General features: G+C 44.4%; 1 long non-coding RNA gene across 1 annotated transcript in view; it reads right to left on the bottom strand.

Annotated features, from left to right (window-relative positions):
- Window positions 1-18,580, bottom strand: part of LOC138683555 (uncharacterized) — a 65,379-nt gene extending 46,799 nt beyond the window's left edge. Inside the window, exon 1 of the long non-coding RNA XR_011323060.1 lies at window positions 18,304-18,580. This is a non-coding gene — a long non-coding RNA (uncharacterized lncRNA). The remainder of the gene's footprint in view (window positions 1-18,303) is intronic.
- Between the last annotated feature and the right edge of the window lie 793 nt (window positions 18,581-19,373).

The following is a 19,373-nucleotide window of genomic DNA, read 5'->3' as shown; positions in this document are numbered from 1 at the left end:
GAAGGTCACCCAGAGATCTGCCCCAAGGCTGGATAAATATGAGTAGCAGGGTGTGTGGGGTATCGATGGGCTTTCAGTATAGCTGCCTTGGAGATGGAGGGCACTGAACAGCTGTCTACCCTGCCTGGTCTCTCTCAAGACCCTTCGATTGTGGGGTTGCTAAAGGTTGAAGAACAACAAGCGCCAATTGCTACCACCACGGTGCACCAGCGGCAATATCGCACCAACCGAGACTCCCTGATTCCCATCCACAAGTTGATTCGTCTTCTGGAGAGTCAAGGAGTGATCAGCAAAACTTGCTCACCCTTTAATAGTCCCATATGGCCAGTGCAGAAGTCTAATGGGGAGTGGAGACTAACAGTTGACTATCGCGGCCTGAATGAAGTTACGCCACCGCTGAGTGCCACCGTTCCAGATATGCTAGAACTTCAATACAAACTAGAGTCAAAGGCAGCCAAGTGGTATGCCACAATTGACATTGCTAATGTGTTTTTCTCAATCCCTCTGGCAGCAGAGTGTCGTCCACAATTTGCCTTTACTTGGAGGGGTGTCCAGTACACTTGGAATCGATTGCCCCAGGGGTGGAAACACAGCCCCACCATTTGCCATGGACTAATCCAGGCTGCACTGGAAAAAGGTGAAGCTCCGGAACACCTGCAATACATTGATGACATCATCGTATGGGGCAACACGGCAGAAGAAGTTTTTGAGAAAGGGAAGAAAATAATCCAAATCCTTCTGAAAGCCGGTTTTGCCATAAAAGACAGTAAGGTCAAGGGACCTGCACAGGAGATCCAGTTTTTGGGAATAAAATGGCAAGATGGACGTCGTCAGATCCCAATGGATGTGATCAACAAAATAGCAGCTATGTCCCCACCGACTAATAAAAAGGACACACAGGCCTTCTTAGGTGTCGTGGGGTTTTGGAGAATGCATATACCAAATTACAGTCTGATTGTAAGCTCTCTCTATCAAGTGACCCAGAAGAAGAATGATTTTAAATGGGGCCCTGAGCAACAACAAGCCTTTGAACAAATTAAACGGGAGATTGTTCATGCAGTAGCCCTTGGAGCAGTCCGGGCAGGACAAGATGTTAAGAATGTGCTCTACACTGCAGCCAGAGAGAACGGCCCTACCTGGAGCCTCTGGCAGAAAGCACCTGGGGAGACCCGAGGCCGACCCCTGGGGTTTTGGAGTTGAGGATATCGAGGATCCGAGGCTCGCTATACTCCAACTGAAAAAGAGATACTGGCAGCATATGAAGGAGTTTGAGCTGCCTCAGAAGTGGTTGGTACTGAAACACAGCTCCTCTTAGCACTCCGACTGCCAGTGCTGGGCTGGATGTTCAAAGGGAGGGTCTCCTCTACACATCACGCGACTGATGCCATGTGGAGTAAGTGGATTGCACTGATCACACAACGGACTCGCATAGGAAACCCCAGTCGCCCAGGAATTGTGGAAGTGATCACAGAGTGGCCAGAAGGCAAAGATTTTGGAATGTCGCCAGAGGAGGAGGTGGCACGTGCTGAAGAAGCCCCGCTGTATAATAAACTGCCAGAAAATGAGAGGCAATATGCCCTGTTCACTGATGGGTCCTGTCGCATTGTGGGAAAGCATCGAAGGTGGAAAGCTGCTGTATGGAGTCCTACACGACTAGTCGCAGAAACTGCTGAAGGAGAAGGTGAATCGAGTCAGTTTGCAGAGGTGAAAGACATCCAGCTAGCATTAGATATTGTTGAAAGAGAAAAGTGGCCAGTGCTCTATCTCTATACTGACTCACGGATGGTGGCAAATGCCCTGTGGGGGTTGTTACAGCAATGGAAGCAGAGCAACTGGCAGTGCAGAGGTAAACCCATCTGGGCTGCCGCACCATGGCAAGGTATTGCGTCCTGGCTAGAGAATCTGGTTGTAAAAGTACGTCATGTAGACGCCCACATACCCAAGAGTTGGGCCACTGAAGACCATCAAAACAACCAGCAGGTGGATCAGGCTGCCAAGATTGAAGTGGCTCAGGTGGACCTGGACTGGCAACATAAGGGTGAGCTATTTATGGCTCAGTGGGCCCATGATACCTCAGGCCATCAGGGAAGAGATGCAACATATAGATGGGCTCGAGATCGAGGGGTGGACCTGACCATGGACACTATCGCGCAGGTTATCCATGAATGTGAAACATGTGCTGCAATTAAGCAAGCCAAGCGGTTAAAGCCCCTGTGGTATGGAGGGCGATGGCTGAAATATAAATATGGGGAAGCCTGGCAGATTGACTATATCACACTCCCACAAACTCGCCAAGGCAAGCGCTATGTGCTGACAATGGTGGAAGCAACCACTGGATGGCTGGAAACATATTCTGTACCCCATGCCAGTGCCCAGAACACTATCCTGGGCCTTGAGAAGCAGGTCTTGTGGCGACATGGCACCCCAGAAAGAATTGAGTCAGACAACGGGACTCATTTCCGAAACAACCTCATAGACACCTGGGCCAAAGAGCATGGCATTGAGTGGGTGTATCATATCCCCTATCATGCACCAGCCTCTGGGAAAATTGAGCGATACAATGGACTGTTAAAAGCTACTTTGAAAGCAATAGGGGGCGGTGTTGAGGATTTCTTGGCTGAGCGAGGGCATGTGAGCAATCCAGCCTTTAGCTGGGAACTAAGCATAAGCATACAAAGTGCTGAAGCAGACAAGGACGCTGTGTCCTTGTATGCTGAGAAAAGGAAGATAAGAAGAGCCTCACAAACAACTCCTGGATGCCGAAGAACGATATAAGCAACCACAAGATGCCTCGTGAAGAAGCTTGAGCAGCCAATAAAGGATAAGATAGCGCCGCATGAAACGGGATATTGTACCAATTAGAGTATTGTATAAGGCGTGTGCATAAGCGCATAAGGTATATAACTGTGCTAAAAGTTGTAGTACATGGGCTTCACTTGATCACATTGGTCTGTGTGTGATGTCCCCTGTGGATCCTCCGCCGCATTTGGCGCCCGAGCAGAGACCCTCAGATTGACTCTTTACCATCTCTGACGAGAATCTCTAGTGCAGCTGAACCAGCGAGGGAGCGGAGAAGCCGGCCGAAACAATCCCTGCTGCCCCGGCAGGATGGCTTGAGTCTCAAATAAGCTGGGAAGACGAGGAGGCACGCGCAAGTGAATAGAAGGTTGAATCTCGCCCTGATCAGGTGAGCGGTCGGAGAAGGAGATGGGGTTGGACAAAGAGCAAGAAGCGGTCCTGAAACTCCTTCAATATATTCTCTCTAAGAGAGGACTGAAATGCGATAACTCCGTGATAAAGGGGTTGCTTTTATGGGCTTGGGAGAGAGAACTTATTCCGAGTAATTAGTGTGGGTACAGCTTTCGAGCTTAGTACCTGGGAAGCTATCGGAACCTCCCTATGGGATGAAATTAGTGACGGGTCTAAGTAAGTTAAAGGTCTTGCAACTTTATGGAAATTGATTAAGACAACTCTGCAAGAAATGAAAGCAGATCGTAAAGCTGCTGCGTCTGTATTTGCTTATGGTCAGAAGAACCAGAAGTGAGGGGGAGATATTCATCCTCCCGAAAGGGTGAGCCGAGAAGGCAAGAGAACAAAGATTTTGGCCGTATGCCAGCCCCACTCCCCCCCCGTACCCCCCCTCCCCTCCGCCTGCCCGCCGCGGCGTGTGTCAGCCGGTCATGGAGCGGCCGCCGCCAGCCGCCGCCGCCGCCGGGGGCCCCCGGGCAGCACCGTCCGCGCCCCCGCCACCGCCCTTTAATCCATCGCGCGCCTCGAAGCCGAAGCCATCCGCGCCCGCGATAGACGCGGAGCCGCCTGTAATAGCCGCTGCAGACGAGAGGGAGAGGCATTGGAGGGGAGTAATAAAAAAATGCCTTGTGGAAGGGACTATGCTCCAAGCATTCCCAGTTGTTGTACAAAATAATGGACAAAAAAGATGGGAGGCGTTTGACTGGAAAGTCCTTGAGAAATTAAAGACTGCTGTGAGTCAGTACGGAATCTGCTTATTGATAAAGCCAGTAAGAAGCCCTCGGTCAAGTGTTTTAATTGTGGTAAACTTGGACACATTAAGAGCCAATGTAGAGTTTCTGCTAACAAAAAGACGGTGCAACAGTTGTAAGAAAGATAACCATACCACCCAAGAATGCAGGAGGAAGGGAAACTACACCGAGCGTGAAGGCCCCTCGCGCGATGACACAAATGCAAGGGGTTTGGGCTGCCAGCCCTCAGGCAGACTCGCAACTGCCAGATCCGCCACTGCAGGAAGCTCTGGAGTGGATGTGGAAACCACAGTAGACATTACGTTGGTGGATGCAGGAGTCCACTAGGTGGATAGCAACATAAAGGGACCATTGGGGTTTGGGCTTAGTGCATTTTTAATGGGGCGATCTTCAACAGCTCTAAAAGGAATTCTGGTAGTCCCAGGGCTTATTGATGCAGATTATTGTGGGACTGTGAAAATTACGATTCATGTTTTAATCCCTCCTGTTTCTATTCCTAAAGGTACCAGAATAGCACAATTAGTTCCATTCAGGTCGTGTGTTCCGAACCCAGGTGAAGTACAATGACGTGCGGAAAACAGACTCCACAATCAGTGAGATTGTAAAGTAGGTATGTTCATTCAGCACTGGGCAGCACAGGGGTAGTCCCACCAAAGTCGTGCACACCCGACTCGGCAGTTCGCCTCAAGTTTATACAGTCAGGTATTACATATTCACAATACGCCTATACATATGCATGACGTATCCCCGCTTCATATTAAAATTAGCTCCGAGAGGTCATTTCCATAGTCCCCTCCCAACTGCGCCTGCGCAGTGCCTCTTTATGGTGGTTGTCTGGTGGTCGCAGAGATGAACATAGATGACTCCTCTTCGTCACCGCTAGTAACCTCTTTCCTTGCGCAGGCTCAGTGATTTCTTGGTATTCACCCAAGCCGCAAGACCAGTCTTAGCTGGCTCTTGGGGCCTGCTCCTGCTTCTTATCAAGGACTGTCTCTACCTCAGCTAATTTCAACAATGTAAGCACTAAACATCATCTTTCACCCCCCTTTATTATGTCTACTGAGATTCTTTTGACTCCCCTTGTCTCAACAACGTGGAGATGGTGGATTCGGCTCCACAGGGGAACCGCAGGTATATTTTGCCATGGACATAACAAAAGGTAAACCAGAAAAGGTAGTGCAATTGGAAGGGCCTGATGGAGTTATCGTCAAGAAACCGATGACAATCAATACAGGAGCTGATGTTACGATTATTTCACGATATATTTGGCCTCCATCATGGCCATCGATCAATCCAAATTTTGGTATTGCAGGGACAGGGGGCACACAAGCCACCTTAGTAAGTCAGCTACCGATTACATTTGTGTTCCCCAACGGTGAGCACGTTACGACACATCCGTATGCCATGACTACCCCAAAGGAATTGTTTGGCTTCATAGGCCGTGATTTATTGAGCCAAATGAAGGCAATGTTAGTGACCCATCCTTTTTAGGAGCGGTCACTGAGGGGCAGCCAATCCTAAAAATTAGCTGGAAAACAGATGAGCCTGTTTGGATTGATCAGTGGCCGCTAAATTCTGAAAGGCTGCTAAAAATACAAGAGTTAGTTGAGGACCAATTGAGAGCGGGACATGTTGTTCCTTCTACTAGTCCATGGAATACACCAATATTTACCATTCCCAAGAAAAGTGGGAAATGGAGACTGTTACATGATCTTAGAGCTGTGAATGCGGTGATGCACAGTATGGGAGCCCTGCAGCCAGGTTTGCCGTCTCCAGTTATGCTTCCAGAAGAATGGGATTTGTTAATTATAGATCTAAAGGATTGTTTTTTCACCATTCCCTTGCACCCAGATGATGCTGAACGGTTCGCCTTTTCGGTACCATCAATTAATAAGGCAGAGCCCTATAAGAGATACCATTGGGTTGTGTTACCGCAAGGAATGCGCAATTCCCCCACGATGTGTCAGGTGTATGTGGCCTGGGCATTAGAGCCTGTAAGAAAGCAGTTTCCTCAGTTGATTATTTATCATTATATGGATGACATTTTGATAGCGGGAAGGAACTTGCCACATGATGAAATTTTAACTCAATTACAGGACACCTTAAGCCGTTGCGGATTAATAATCGCTCCTGAAAAGGTGCAAAAGGCAGCACCTTGGAAGTATTTGGGGTGGCACATAGATGCTAGCAATGTTAAACCTCAGAAGGTTCAAATAACATCAGAAATTTCAACGGTGCATGATGTCCAGAAGCTTGTGGGAGATATCCAGTGGGTGCGGAATCTTTGCGGTATCACTAATGACGATATGGCCCCTTTGGTAGAACTCTTGGGTACGAGCGCACACGCAGATGAGAAACAGGAAATGACAGGAGAACAGAAAAGAGCCTTCAAATATGTATCAAAGAAAATTGCGTTTAGCTTTGCATCCAGATGCAATGAGGATTTACCGATAATATTGATGATCGTTAATACAGAGGACTCTCAGAGACAACACCCTTATGTGGTAATTTGTCAGTGGGACACAAAGCGCTCAGATCCCTTGAGAATTTTGGAATGGGTCTTCTTGGCCATGCGACCGGACAAATCTATTGTAACTCGATTGGAATTATTTGCACAACTGATCATTAGGGGAAGAACGAGGACTGTAGAGATTGCAGGGACGGAACCAGAAATGTTGCTGCTACCTCTGCTAAAATGGTATTTGGAATGGGAAATTCGGCATTCTGTAGCGCTACAAGTGTCATTAGCGGGGTTTGGAGGTACAGTAAGTAATCAATATCCAAAGCATAAGTTGTGGTCACTATTGGAACAGCAAATCTTTGAGCAAAAGCCATGGAGGTCGGAAACACCTGTACACGGGGTAACAGTGTTTACTGATGCTGGGAAAAAGACAGGTACGGCCGCCTGTACGTAGAAAGATGCTAATGATCAGTGGTGTGACCATGTTGAAAAGGGAGAGCCTGGGGATTCTTTACAGATGTTAGAATTAAAAGCGGTGATTTGGGCACTGCAGCATTGGGCTAAGGAGCCGCTGAATATCGTATCTGATTCTCTTTATGTAGTCTGGGTGGTACAAAGGATGGAAAGAGCAATGGTAAAGGAGGTCACAAACAAAAGATTGGGAATGTTGTTTTTGTCATTACTACGCTGCTTGAACTCTCAGAGTGTAGAGTATTTTATAACGCATATAAGAAGTCATCAAAAACTACCAGGTTTGTCAGAGGGAAATGAAAGAGCTGACCAATTGGTTGCAGCGGCATGGGAGCCTTCTCCAGGGAATTGTTTTCAACAAGCATGGCAATCACATGCATTCTTGCACCAACCTGCTAGGATGTTAGCAAAGCAATTTGACTTACCACTCACTGATGCCCAAGGCATCGTCAAAGCATGCCCTGATTGTCAAAAGGAGGGGCTGGGCCTGCGCTGTGAGGTTAACCCACGAGGTCTTTTGCCATTGCAGTTGTGGCAAATGGATGTCACCCATGTCATGTGGTTTGGTGCAAAGCGTTATGTGCATGTGTGTATTGATACCTATTCTGCTGCCATGTGGGCCATGGCACAAACTGGAGAAAAGGCCTTACATGTTGAACGACATCTTCATGTTTCTTTTGCAGTGCTGGCGTGCCTAAAGAAATTAAGACGGACAATGGCCCAGCCTATGGTTCTACACAATTTGCTCGATTTTGTAATTTGTGGGGAATTCACCATGGTATGGGTATTCCACATCTTCCCACAGGACAGGCTATTGTTGAAAGGGCCAAGCAGACCCTAAAGAGCATGCTGCAAAAACAAAAGGGGGGAACCCAGGGCTTACTTCCAGAGGAACGATTGGCCAAAGCCTTATTTGTACTAAATTATCTTAGACTGACAGGTGATCACAAAGACCCACCAATGGTAGTGCATCATGCTCTTTTACAGGCGGAAAGGACGCAACAAAGTACAGGAATCATGGTAATGTATAAGGACCCAGAGTCCGGGAAATGGTGCGGACCCGCAGAAGTAAAACTTAATGGGAGAGGGTATATGTGTTTGCTTACAGATTGAGGCATTCGTTGGATCCCAGCCAAGTGGGTCAAACCATGACTTCGCACTGATGCTGGGTCTGGAATCGTCCCAACGGCAACTGGCACGGTACCGGCGGGTGCTGGAGCCACTGATCCGACAGATTCCGACTAACAGAGTATTACACTTTAGAGGACTAGTGGACATTGAGTCCTTCAGAGAGGTTTTTGGCTAAGGCATTATAAGGAAGTATATGATTTATCGCTTGTAGAAGACTTAGGACAGCGTGCTTTATTGTATATAGAACTTGCATTAGGTAAGAAGTGTGTTAAACATAATTTGATTAAACATAGTGTGATTATGGGAAGACAGTGTGGGGTAAACGTAAAAGTTAGCTAAAGCCCAAATTAGGGGTAAGGTCATGGTTTTAGTTAAGAATCTAGAAACAGGGCAATGGGAAGGTCCATTTCCATTAATAACCTGGGAACGAGGTTATGCTTGTGTTTCCACAGATACAGGCCCACGACGGACTCCCACTCAATTTGTACGACCATCATCATCTGGAACATCCTAGATGGTGTGGCAATATGAATACCACCTCAGCCAAAAACTAACATATAGATCACCTTGGCTAACATAACAGGTCAAGATTCTCTGTGCATTGCAACCGCATCACAAAGCCCATGAACCAATAGACAGGATGGCTATGACTCGTGCAGTGCGCCTGGCCAGCGAGCGCATGCGTCATAGGTTGCAACTGAGGCGGATTTTGGCACCCGCTGGCCACGTGTGCTGAAATCCATTCCTCTGCAAATGTATAAATGCCGGGATTTCCCGAAGAGCATCGGGCTGGTGTACGGCAAGGCCATTGTTGCCTCCGTGGAGACGCCCACGTAAAGCTGGCACCTACCGATTGCTGGGCTGAGTTCGCGGAGCAAAACGGCACAAGAATGTACGGATGGTTCATCTTCCTTACAGTCCTCATGGTTCGGGTCATTAGGGATAACGGGTTGGCTTAAAGAGTTATGTCTCATGGGCATTGTTGTAGTTATTGTGATTTTAGCTATTGTAATAATTTTACCTTGTTTAGCTTATTGAGAAAAATGTCATCCCAAGTTATTAATCAAGCCTGGATTGCTCAAAAACAAAAAGGGGGAATTGTTGAGGATTTCTTGGCTGGGCGAGGGCATGTGAGCAATCCAGCCTTTAGCTGGAACGAAGCATAAGCATACAAAGTGCTGAAGCGGACAAGGACGCTGTGTCCTTGTATGCTGGGAAAAGGAAGATAAGAAGAGCCTGACAAACAACTCCTGGATGCCGAAGAACGAGATAAGCAACCGCTGGACACCTCGTGAAGAAGCTTGAGCAGCCAATAAAGGATAAGATAGCGCCACATGAAATGGGATATTGTACCAATTAGAGTATTGTATAAGGCGTGTGCATAAGCGCATAAGGTATATAACTGTGCTAAAAGTTGTAGTAAATGGGCTTCACTTGATCACATTGGTCTGTGTGTGATGTCCCCTGTGGATCCTCCGCCGCAGGGTGGAACTTTCAAACATTGGGATACACATTTAGCAAAAGCTACCTGGTTAGTCAACACCAGAGGATCTGCCAATCGGAGTGGCCCTGCCCAATCAGAATTTTTACATACTGTAGAAGGGGATAAAGTCCCTGTAGTGCACATGAAAAACATGTTAGGGAAAACAGTCTGGGTTACTCCTGCCTCAGGCAAAGGTAAACCCATTCGTGGGATTGCTTTTGCTCAAGGGCCTGGGTGCACTTGGTGGGTGATGCGAAAAGATGGGGAAGTCCGATGTGTGCCTCAAGGGGATTTGATTTTAGGTGAAAATAGCCAGAATTAAACTGTATGATATTAGTTGCTATATAACCCTGCTACTGGATGTTATCATTACTATAATTGTTATGCTATATCCATAGTACTATAGTAAGAATCACTTAGATCAAGCAAGAAAGAACTGCGATAAAACTGAGCAAAGCGCAGTAGTGATGGAACCAGAACTGACTCCAGCATGCAACAATCCAACGGTGCACACCATCCTCCTGCTGCGTCAAATGTCACCTGCTCGTCACACCGCACTGAAGCCCAATTCTGCTCTACCGACTGAGAGGACTTTGCACCATGCCTCCTGCCCAGACAGACTGGTATGACAGATGGAGCCCAGAGTCGGAAACTAAATGAACTCAACAAACGTTTTATGAACATAACCCATGAACTAAAGGAATGATATCTCTGTGTGTATACATCCATATATATCATTGTTCATATGTCTCAAAGGGATGGAAAGGTGATGATGATTGATCAGGATGTAACTAATGTAACTAAAGGTATGGGAACTGAGCATGACGTCAATGGTATAGAATAAGGGGTGGATACTGTCCTGGTTTCCGCTGGGATAGAGTTAACTGTCTTCCTAGTAGCTGGTCCGGTGCTATGTTTTGAGTTCAGTATGAGAAGAATGTTGATAACGCTGATGTTTTCAGTTGTTGCTAAGTAGTGTTTAGACTAAGTCAAGGATTTTTCAGCTTCTCATGCCCAGCCAGCGAGAAAGCTGGAGGGACACAAGAAGTTGGCACAGGACACAGCCAGGGCACCTGACCCAAACTGGCCAACAGGGTATTCCATACCATGTGACATCCCATCTAGTATAGGAACTGGGGAGTGGGGGCAGGGAATCGCCGCTCAGGGACTAGCTGGGTTTCAGTCGGCGGGTGGTGAGCAATTGCCCTGCGCATCATTTGTACATTCCAATCCTTTCATTACTACTGTTGTCATTTTATTAGTGTTATCATTATCATTATTAGTTTCTTCTTTTCTGTTCTATTAAACCATTCCTATCTCAACCCACGGGTTTTGCTTCTTTTCCCGATTTTCTCCCCCATCCCACTGGATGGGGGGGGAGTGAGTGAGCAGCTGCGTGGTGCTTAGTTGCTGGCTGGGGTTAAACCACGACATGACTTTAAGCCTGACTATTAAAAAATTATAGCAGAGTGCTATGTTTTCCAAGATGATGACTTTTTTATTCTCATATTTGTTGTGTCTGATCTTACTATTGCTGGCATAGGTTCAGTGCCCTACCCAAGTTTTTTGTTTTATGTTAACTGCTTATTATACAGAACAGTATCAGTCTCAACACTTCCCAAACACAAGCCATTTTTCAGCAGGTCTAAAATTATCTTGAAGTTGCAGCTGGAAACCTTCACCTCAGTGAGTTTTTCTATTGCTTTTCCAGACATTAACTCTTCCCAAACCACAGTATGTCATTAGGATCACTGGGATTCCAGTCTGGGTGGAAACTGGAGTAGCAGAGTGAAATAAAAACACCAAAGTGCAGAGACCTTTGGAAGACATCAACTTTAACTTTAGAAACATGAGTGCCTTGAAAGCAGTGTCAATAACAGTTTGTGAAAAATCTGCTTGCAGCAAAGCAATGTGGTAGCTAATCCTGCAATGGCTTGCTCAAGAATGCATGGTTTATTATTAAAGTAATCTTCTAAGATTCTATTGGAATGTGCTTCCACAGCAGTGTCGCTGCCTTTGTGGGCTTTACTATGTGTGTGTCATCTTGTCCATAATTAAACTTTTCACTGACAGACCTGGGATTTTTTTTTTAAACCTCCCACTTTGAATGCTGGAATTTCATTTGAACTTTAAATACTGCCTTGGAATTTGCCATAAGGTAAAATGTCTGCTCCTGGAAGCTTCCCTGCACTGCTACATATGTTGTAGACACACAATAAGTAACTGAATGTAAGAGGACTTGCAAACTTGTGTCTTAGTGTTAAAAAAAGGCCAACAGGAATAAAGTAGTTGTTCAGATGCTCAGGTTGTTCCTAGAGAATTCTTACTGTGGAATATATGGGAATGAAAATTAATGGAAAACTGGCCTAGAAAGTACATTTTCAATGAAGCTTCACTGCTGTCAACTGAGAGAAGGCGAACTATGTCAAAGGAAACATGAAGGAAGAATTTGTACTTCAGCCTTTGGACTTCTCGGCCAAGTTTCTCATATGACTTGGACTTGCTGACCACTTCTTTTTATAAATTCAGTTAAAGTCCACTGAATATCTGAAGCAAAAAGCATCCTTGCTATTTTAAAGATCTTAAATTACAATCTATAGTTCATTTTAGTATAGCTCTAGGAATATCTCTGGGAAATGTGCTCCACAGGTAACAGCCTTGGTACCCAAATGCTGGATCATCAACAGACCTCAAACCCGTCTTGAAAAGAGTTTCTTCTAGAATCAAGAATAGACTTGAATAGTTATTTAATCCAAGGCATGTTTGTTGAGGCCCAAGTTTGGGCATCTCAGGCTTAGACTGCCGCGGGGATTTAAATTGGTAATATGTTCAGCCATTTAGAAGTGGTTAAGAGAAGTGTAAGAGCTATTGCCCCTCAGCCAAGGTACAACAGCTCTCAATCTGTGCCTTAACCAGCTGCAATGCAAGGTAAACCCAATTATTTTAAATTGCCTTCAGTGGTATTTTCTAACAATCTAAGCTAACCTCTCAGCTGATGACTGCTAATATTTGGCTGAGAAAGGATGACTTCCCATAATACTTTACCCTCTGTCATGCTTCAGGCAGGGATATTTCAGGAGGAGATGGTGAATTTTAGGACTGGAAGCTCATGCATTGCTATTATAGCTCTGTGGCTCTCCAGACCTGAGGTTCTACCTGTCCGATATGGTCACCAGCACAATGCAGACTTCCAAAACAGGAGAGACATTGCGGGGCTGTTAAGCATTTTTTCATATCTCCTCTCGTCTGCAGCCATAGTTTGCCTCAGGCCTGTGTGCGGATGTGTGCCAACATGGAGGGTAGGCATGCTCTTATGTCACACAACGTGGTCATGGTGTGTAGCTTACACAGTGCCTCTGTTCCTAGCACGGCTGTGCTTGGCTCAATGGCCAGTTGAAGCAGCAGTGACATTTCTGTCACTGAAACCCAGTGCTTGGCCACTGGTATGGTCAATCAGGACCATGAATTCATCTGAGCAAAAAATATGTTGGTAGGCAATATCATCTCATTTGAAAGAGTACACTGTCCCCACTCATGTTAAATAAGCAAACACAATATTTTGTTTGGCAGCCCTCAAGATGAAGAAAGGCCAATATCCAAGCCATGTTCTCTGACTGTGAGGGTACTCTGTAAAAGGTGGGAGGTGACCACTCTCTGTCTTAAAGGAAGAGCAGCCAGTATCTGTGGCCCAGATGACAGTGCATGTGCATACAGGAAGGGATTTTGGCTGTGGTGCACTTCTTCCCTGGAGAGGTGCTATGTCCAGAAGAGAGGGAGATTTCAGATGCATCCCTCTTGCCAGTGTTTCATGTTGGCTGGCTGTAGCGCTCTCTGTGCACATTTGTATTGGGTCTGGCTGAGATGGAGTTAATTTTCCTCATAGCAGCCCTCATAGTGCTGTGCTCTGCATTGGTAGCTAGAAAGGTGTTGATAACACACCAGTGTTTTGGCTACTGCTGAGCAGTGCTGGCACAGCATCAAGGCTATCTCTCCAACATTCCCTCCCCCACCCTCAAAGGCCAGTAGGTTGGGGATGGGCAAGATCTTGGGAGGGGACATAGCCAGGACAGCTGACCCAAACTGGCCAAAGGGATATTCCATTCCATATGGCATCTGCCCAGCAATAAAAGCTAAGAGAAAGGAGAAGGAAGGGGGGCATTCGTTATTTATGACATTTGTCTTCTGGAGCAACTGCTACGTGTACTGAAGCCCTACTTCCCAGGAAGTGCCTGGACATCGCCTGCTGATGGGAAGTAGTGAATAAATCTTTTGTTTTACCTTTGATTTTGCTTTATTAAACTGCCTTTATCTTGACCCATGAGTTCTTTTCCATCTTATTTTGTCCCCCCCATCCCGCTGAGGAGGGGAGTGACCTTGGGGACCAGCCAAGGTCAACCCACCACAGCGTTATATGTTCTGGCTCTATTTTTGGAGTCCACAGCTGGTGCCTGACTTTTGGGCTTCATAATATTTAGCATCCAAACATGTGAGCCTCTTCTGAGGTCTGGCCCATCATTCCTAACCTGTATAGATTGTTAACTGGAGTTTGACAGTTGACCTGCTTAGCTGTGTTTGCAAATTCTACTAAAATGCCTTGATGTTTTAGGCATCTAAATAGCTTTATAAACCTGCCTTTGGCATGCTGTACAATTCCCTGCCTATATGTATCAACACAAAATCTTGTCCTTAACCCTAGTGATCTGTAAAGTGAAGTTTGCATAAATTACACATTGTAGATGATTTAGATCTAAGCAAATCCAGAAGAATGTATTAAACCCCACAGAATCTTATTTGATGTAACATAATCAGGTGTAGACATCCTTGCTAATATGGTTTATATTGCATTTTCAAAGATTGGCACTGTAGTTATAAAGTAGATTGAGCAGAAAGGAATCTGAGATAATATAACTTTATCTGCAATTCTAAGAATTAAGCCTCACCTTTGAATTTGGCCAAGTAAATGAGTATTGCAAATAAGGAGCCCAAAAAGTATAAGCTAGTACCTGAAAGGTGTCAGGTACATCTACTTGAGATTGCGACATTAGCTTTGTGTTTGGCTCAGAAATAGTCAGAGCCAGGAAACAACACTGTTGGGATCAGTCATCCAGAAGAAGAAACAAACATGGTTCTTTCTTCTACTGTATGTAGAGAAGCTGCTTTGGTTACAGCCTTTCTGTGTTCATGTACTTTCAGAAATCTTCCTCAAATGGTGTTTGCTATGTAGATTAAGTCATCCTGATTCAGTTAGTGCATCCTAAAGAAGTATATCGCTCTGAAGGGCCAGCCCTGGCATATTTATGTAACAAGACTCAAAAGGAAGTATACTTTCCAAAAACATTTTTGGATGAAAATATGCAACGTAGTCCTGTAGGGAGTTTTGATTTAAGGAGTTTGTTTATCTGCTCATCTTCTTTCACTTATTCCATGTACCTTGTAGTTCTAAGTTAGAAACACATACTATAACATAGTGGAATAAATTTTGGTTATTTTCTGTGGAGCTCCAATTCCATCCAAACATAGAACATAACATTTGTATTTTTTATTCACAGAGCCCTTCATAGGTAAATTGCTTTTATTGCCTGAACTTTAGATAGAGTAGGGTTCAGAGGTGTAGTTTATGCTACAGAGTAACTTCACATTCAAAGTGCAGACACATCTCACATCAATGACAAGTGCACATTTGGAGACCATCTGCACTGAACCATCTCTTCCCTTGTATGTGTCATTTCATTTATTCTAACATTTAGAAAATTTCATTAATAATATTTTGGTCAAGTTGACCCATCTTTACTGCCACCTAGAAATTTTTATATTTCACCTGGAGTTAATATTTTTGGGTTTAGTTTACAGAAAAGGACATAGAGGATCATTATGCAAACTCCTATTACATGTTCCTGACCTGTACCAAAAACCTGAAGCTCAACTTTGACATGCTTTGCCTGTGAGGGAAAAACAGTGATTCTTGTTGTTCTTTTAATTGATACTAATTTTACAGGAGCCCATCTGGGCCCTGAAGATCCAGGCTCGACAATACTGGGTATAGAAGACAAGAAACAGAAATAGTTCAGTACGATCGCTGTCAAATATGCAGGCTCCACACCCTCATTTCACTAGGTCACCTCATTCTCCCCATTTTGTAGGTTGAAAGTCTGAAAAGAACAGGCCTTTTATGACTTGTCTTCAGGGCACTGAGCTTTAACAGCCTAAGATGATTCCTGTTTCATTTGAGATGTTTTCATCTTAGACACCTGAGGTCTTGGAGCTTTGACACTCACTTTGTGGCTTTGACCATGGCAGTTTGTCTTTGCTTTACTCAGACTGGTAAGAAAGTTGGGGCAAAACCATTTTTTGAGTTCAAACTAAAAGTTTTAGGGTACTTGTAAGATCAGCATCACATGACTTACTTCTCAGACTTTGCTCATTCCTCTAGACTTCCTGTTTGCTAAAGGTTTTTTCATTAAAAGCTTCCTCTTGCTGCTTTTCAGAGTTTGATATTTTTACAAGTCAAATTAGATTTTGTGCTTCCATTTGTCATAACTGATGTAAAACACTGTTAAAAGACATTTGCAATGTCATAAAATGATTAATATTTGACAAATCTGAAAATACCCAAATTTGATCGCCTCTCCCCAGCTGTAGCATTCCAGCAGCCTGGAAGATAAAAACACGCTGTTGTTATTAGGAGACAAATGGTTTGTAAAATGGATTCAGGATTTTCCTATTAAATGCAATTTACTAGACAACTGCTTTATGAAATAAATTTGAATTTCTGATAAACAGTGTAAAATATTAGAGAAACATGGAACAAATTCATCTACATAAATCTGACTATAAAAATGTATGAGGTTTAACACAATTTGCTTGTGCTTGGGAAAATGATTACCGCATATACTGTAGCTCATAGTGAGGAAGTGACACTATAGACCATAAACTACTATATCAATGATCTCTCTACAGTGCATGGCACTAAATACTCAGAAGACAGCTTTGTTTTGTATAACTTGGCCTAGAGGTAAATACAAAGATCACAGTAGACTTATTTTCTGTACTAATAGCTACAGAATTCCTCACGAAAAAGTTTGCTGGCAAGAAGCCTCACTTCCCTTAACCCCCTTCCCATACTTGCTTCAATTTGAGCTGACAGAAGTTATATTTTTTAAGAGGGGGCATCTATCCAAGTTCTGTCACATCCCATCACGCAGCAGTATATAAAACTGATTTGCTAGTATGAGAGGCCCTCTTTTTCTTTAGGGCAACTTTGTTTAAAATATAAATTACTGAAATAGCCCAGGAACAATCCCTGCGTTATAAGTGTTTGGTAAAAATGTGTCTTCTTTTTATTTTAGTTTTCTGTTAGGAATGTTCCTTTAAGGGTTACTATAGCAATGCAAGCTGCTATTGAGACTGTAAACATTAATGATGACTTGAAGTTGACACCCTGCAAAAACATTTCAGTCATTCTAAGTAAGACTTCCAACAGCACTGTCATAATATGCAACTCCTACTGAGAACAGCAGGATTCAGAGGTTTTTTTTAAAAAAATAGTCTATATACTAGACAGCAAAACTGCAATGAAGGGAAAATAATATACGCTATTTTTGCAACAAACCAAAATTCCCATTTCAGCATATTCTGATGCCATATTCGTTATATTTTGGGAGGTCTGTCAGGCCACTTTTAAAGCAACATTTGCCTGCAAGTCCAAATTGGCTCTACATCTCTCTGGAATCAAACTCTTGTTGCTATTGTTGTTGTTGCCTTTCTTTTGCAAATGCAATAAAAATATGTGCTAGTTTACATGTGACCATGGATATAATTTATCACGTAGGAAGCACAGAAACAAACCAACCACCAACCCAACCACATGCTCATAGGATATTTTGAGAGCACAAAATCCAAATTTGGGCTTCACTCCAAATTTGGGAGCTTTAAAAATAGAAAAGGAAAATCATAGGTTTGTGTCTTAAACACATTTTCTGATAGGTTTTCACACATACACTTTGTAAGATAGGCCGAAGAATGCTGTCTTCAGTTGCTACTTACAGGGAAGGACACTTTAGTATATTGATACCTATATTTGTAATGGTCACTAATGCACAGCTCCTTCAGGAAGCAACAGAATAGTAGTTAACAAGGCTGAGAAAAAAGGCTAATAATTTTAGGGACTCATGGCTATTTAATTTTCTCTTCCTAATGAAATACAATATTTGGGCTTATTTTGCAGCTTATTTTAGGTATCTAGTAGAAGTTGAAATTTATTTAACTAACAATTGTCAAATCAAAAAGGCACAAACCTAGACAAATTCACAAAATTTTCATATCCCAGGAGTATTGCTTTTGCAGACGCCAAAGATACTGGTGGTGAACGGAATCTTTCCTGCCCTCTTCCTGTGACACACTGGAGTCTTTGTGGCTTTAGGTCTTTCACACCATAGGCTTGCTAAAGAGCGTTGGGAAGTATTTTGTGGTTTGTGGGGACCCTTATGGACTAACGAACTCTTTTGCATTTGTCCTGGGTTCAGCTGGGATAGAGTTAATTTTCACAGGAACCTGGGAGGGGGCTGTTACGGATGCACGACTAACCAAATCCAACAGGTGTTAAAACTCAGATTTATTCTTCAGCAAAAGTTAGTTAGAAGTCCGGTAACATTTTATAAAACCACAGGCTCAATGATGTAAAGAGAATTAATACTACACGGCTGACTTAAGAATCCCCAAGATTTAAAGCGATGGCTCAAAACACGCATATCACTCACCTAAAAGCTGAGGGCTCTCTCCCTCGAGGAGTTACCTCGGGCGGTGCCCCGACCCGAGGGGGAGTCCCCGACTGCAGACCCACTGCTCCAAGGAGGACTGATTCCAACATGTCCTCTGGCAGGACCCTGTTTATACCCTTGTCGAATCTGACCTGTGGTCATTTAATTCTATTGGCCAGGAGGGTCACCTCGGTGTACCTGGCGCATCTCGACTGGCCAGTTCAAATTTCAACCTCCAGCCTCCAGGGTTTCCTTCCCCTTCTCCCTTCCTGGAGAAGTTTCATTTCTGGCTGGCGGAATGGGGGGGGGGGGAAATGTACTGCCACAGGGGCACAGCCGACCTGAACTAGCCGGGACAGCTGACCTGAACTAGCCAAGGAGCTAGTCCATACCATGTGACATTATGCTTAGTATATAAATGGGGAGCAGGCTAGGGGGGGACTTTCAGTGGGGAAAGTGGTAGAGCGTTGGGTTCCGGGTGGTGAGCAGTTGCACTGTGCATTACTGGGTTTGTATATTCTTTTATTAGTATTGTTGTTGTTATTTCTCTTTTTGTGTTGTCCCAGTAAATTGGCCTTATCTCAACTCTCGAGGTTCCGGTTTTTTTTTTCTTTTTTCTTTTCTTCTTTCTGATTCTCCTCCCCATCCCACCGGAGGGGGGCGAGAGGAGTGAGCGAGCGGCTACGTGGTCCTTTGTTACCGGCTGGGCTGAAACCATGACAACATTGTTGTCTGTGACTGTAGGAGCCTGGACTTATGGTTTTTTCCAGTACTGTAATTCTGGAAACTTTGTTTTCATTTGTAATAGAGTTGATCTCAAGGGTGGATTGTGTTCCCCTGCTAAGGTTGGTATGTGTGGGCTCTTGTAAATGCAGCAGCCATTAATTTTCTGACTTTCTCTGGTGTTACACTGCCCTTTCACAAGACTCCACATAGAGGCTGTTATAAACGCTCGTGACAAATTGGAGGAGCCAATTTGTATTGACAAAAAAAATCAAATTTATTAGCAAGCGATAAGAGAGCAAAACAGCGCTGGGCGGCCGGGGAGGCAATGCTCTGCCACAGGCCCG

The sequence above is a fragment of the Haliaeetus albicilla genome, chromosome W (genome assembly GCF_947461875.1).
Source record: "Haliaeetus albicilla chromosome W, bHalAlb1.1, whole genome shotgun sequence".
Lineage (NCBI taxonomy): Eukaryota > Metazoa > Chordata > Aves > Accipitriformes > Accipitridae > Haliaeetus > Haliaeetus albicilla.
The sequence above is the reverse complement of the archived record's forward strand: the minus strand, read 5'-3'. Positions and strand labels throughout refer to the sequence as shown.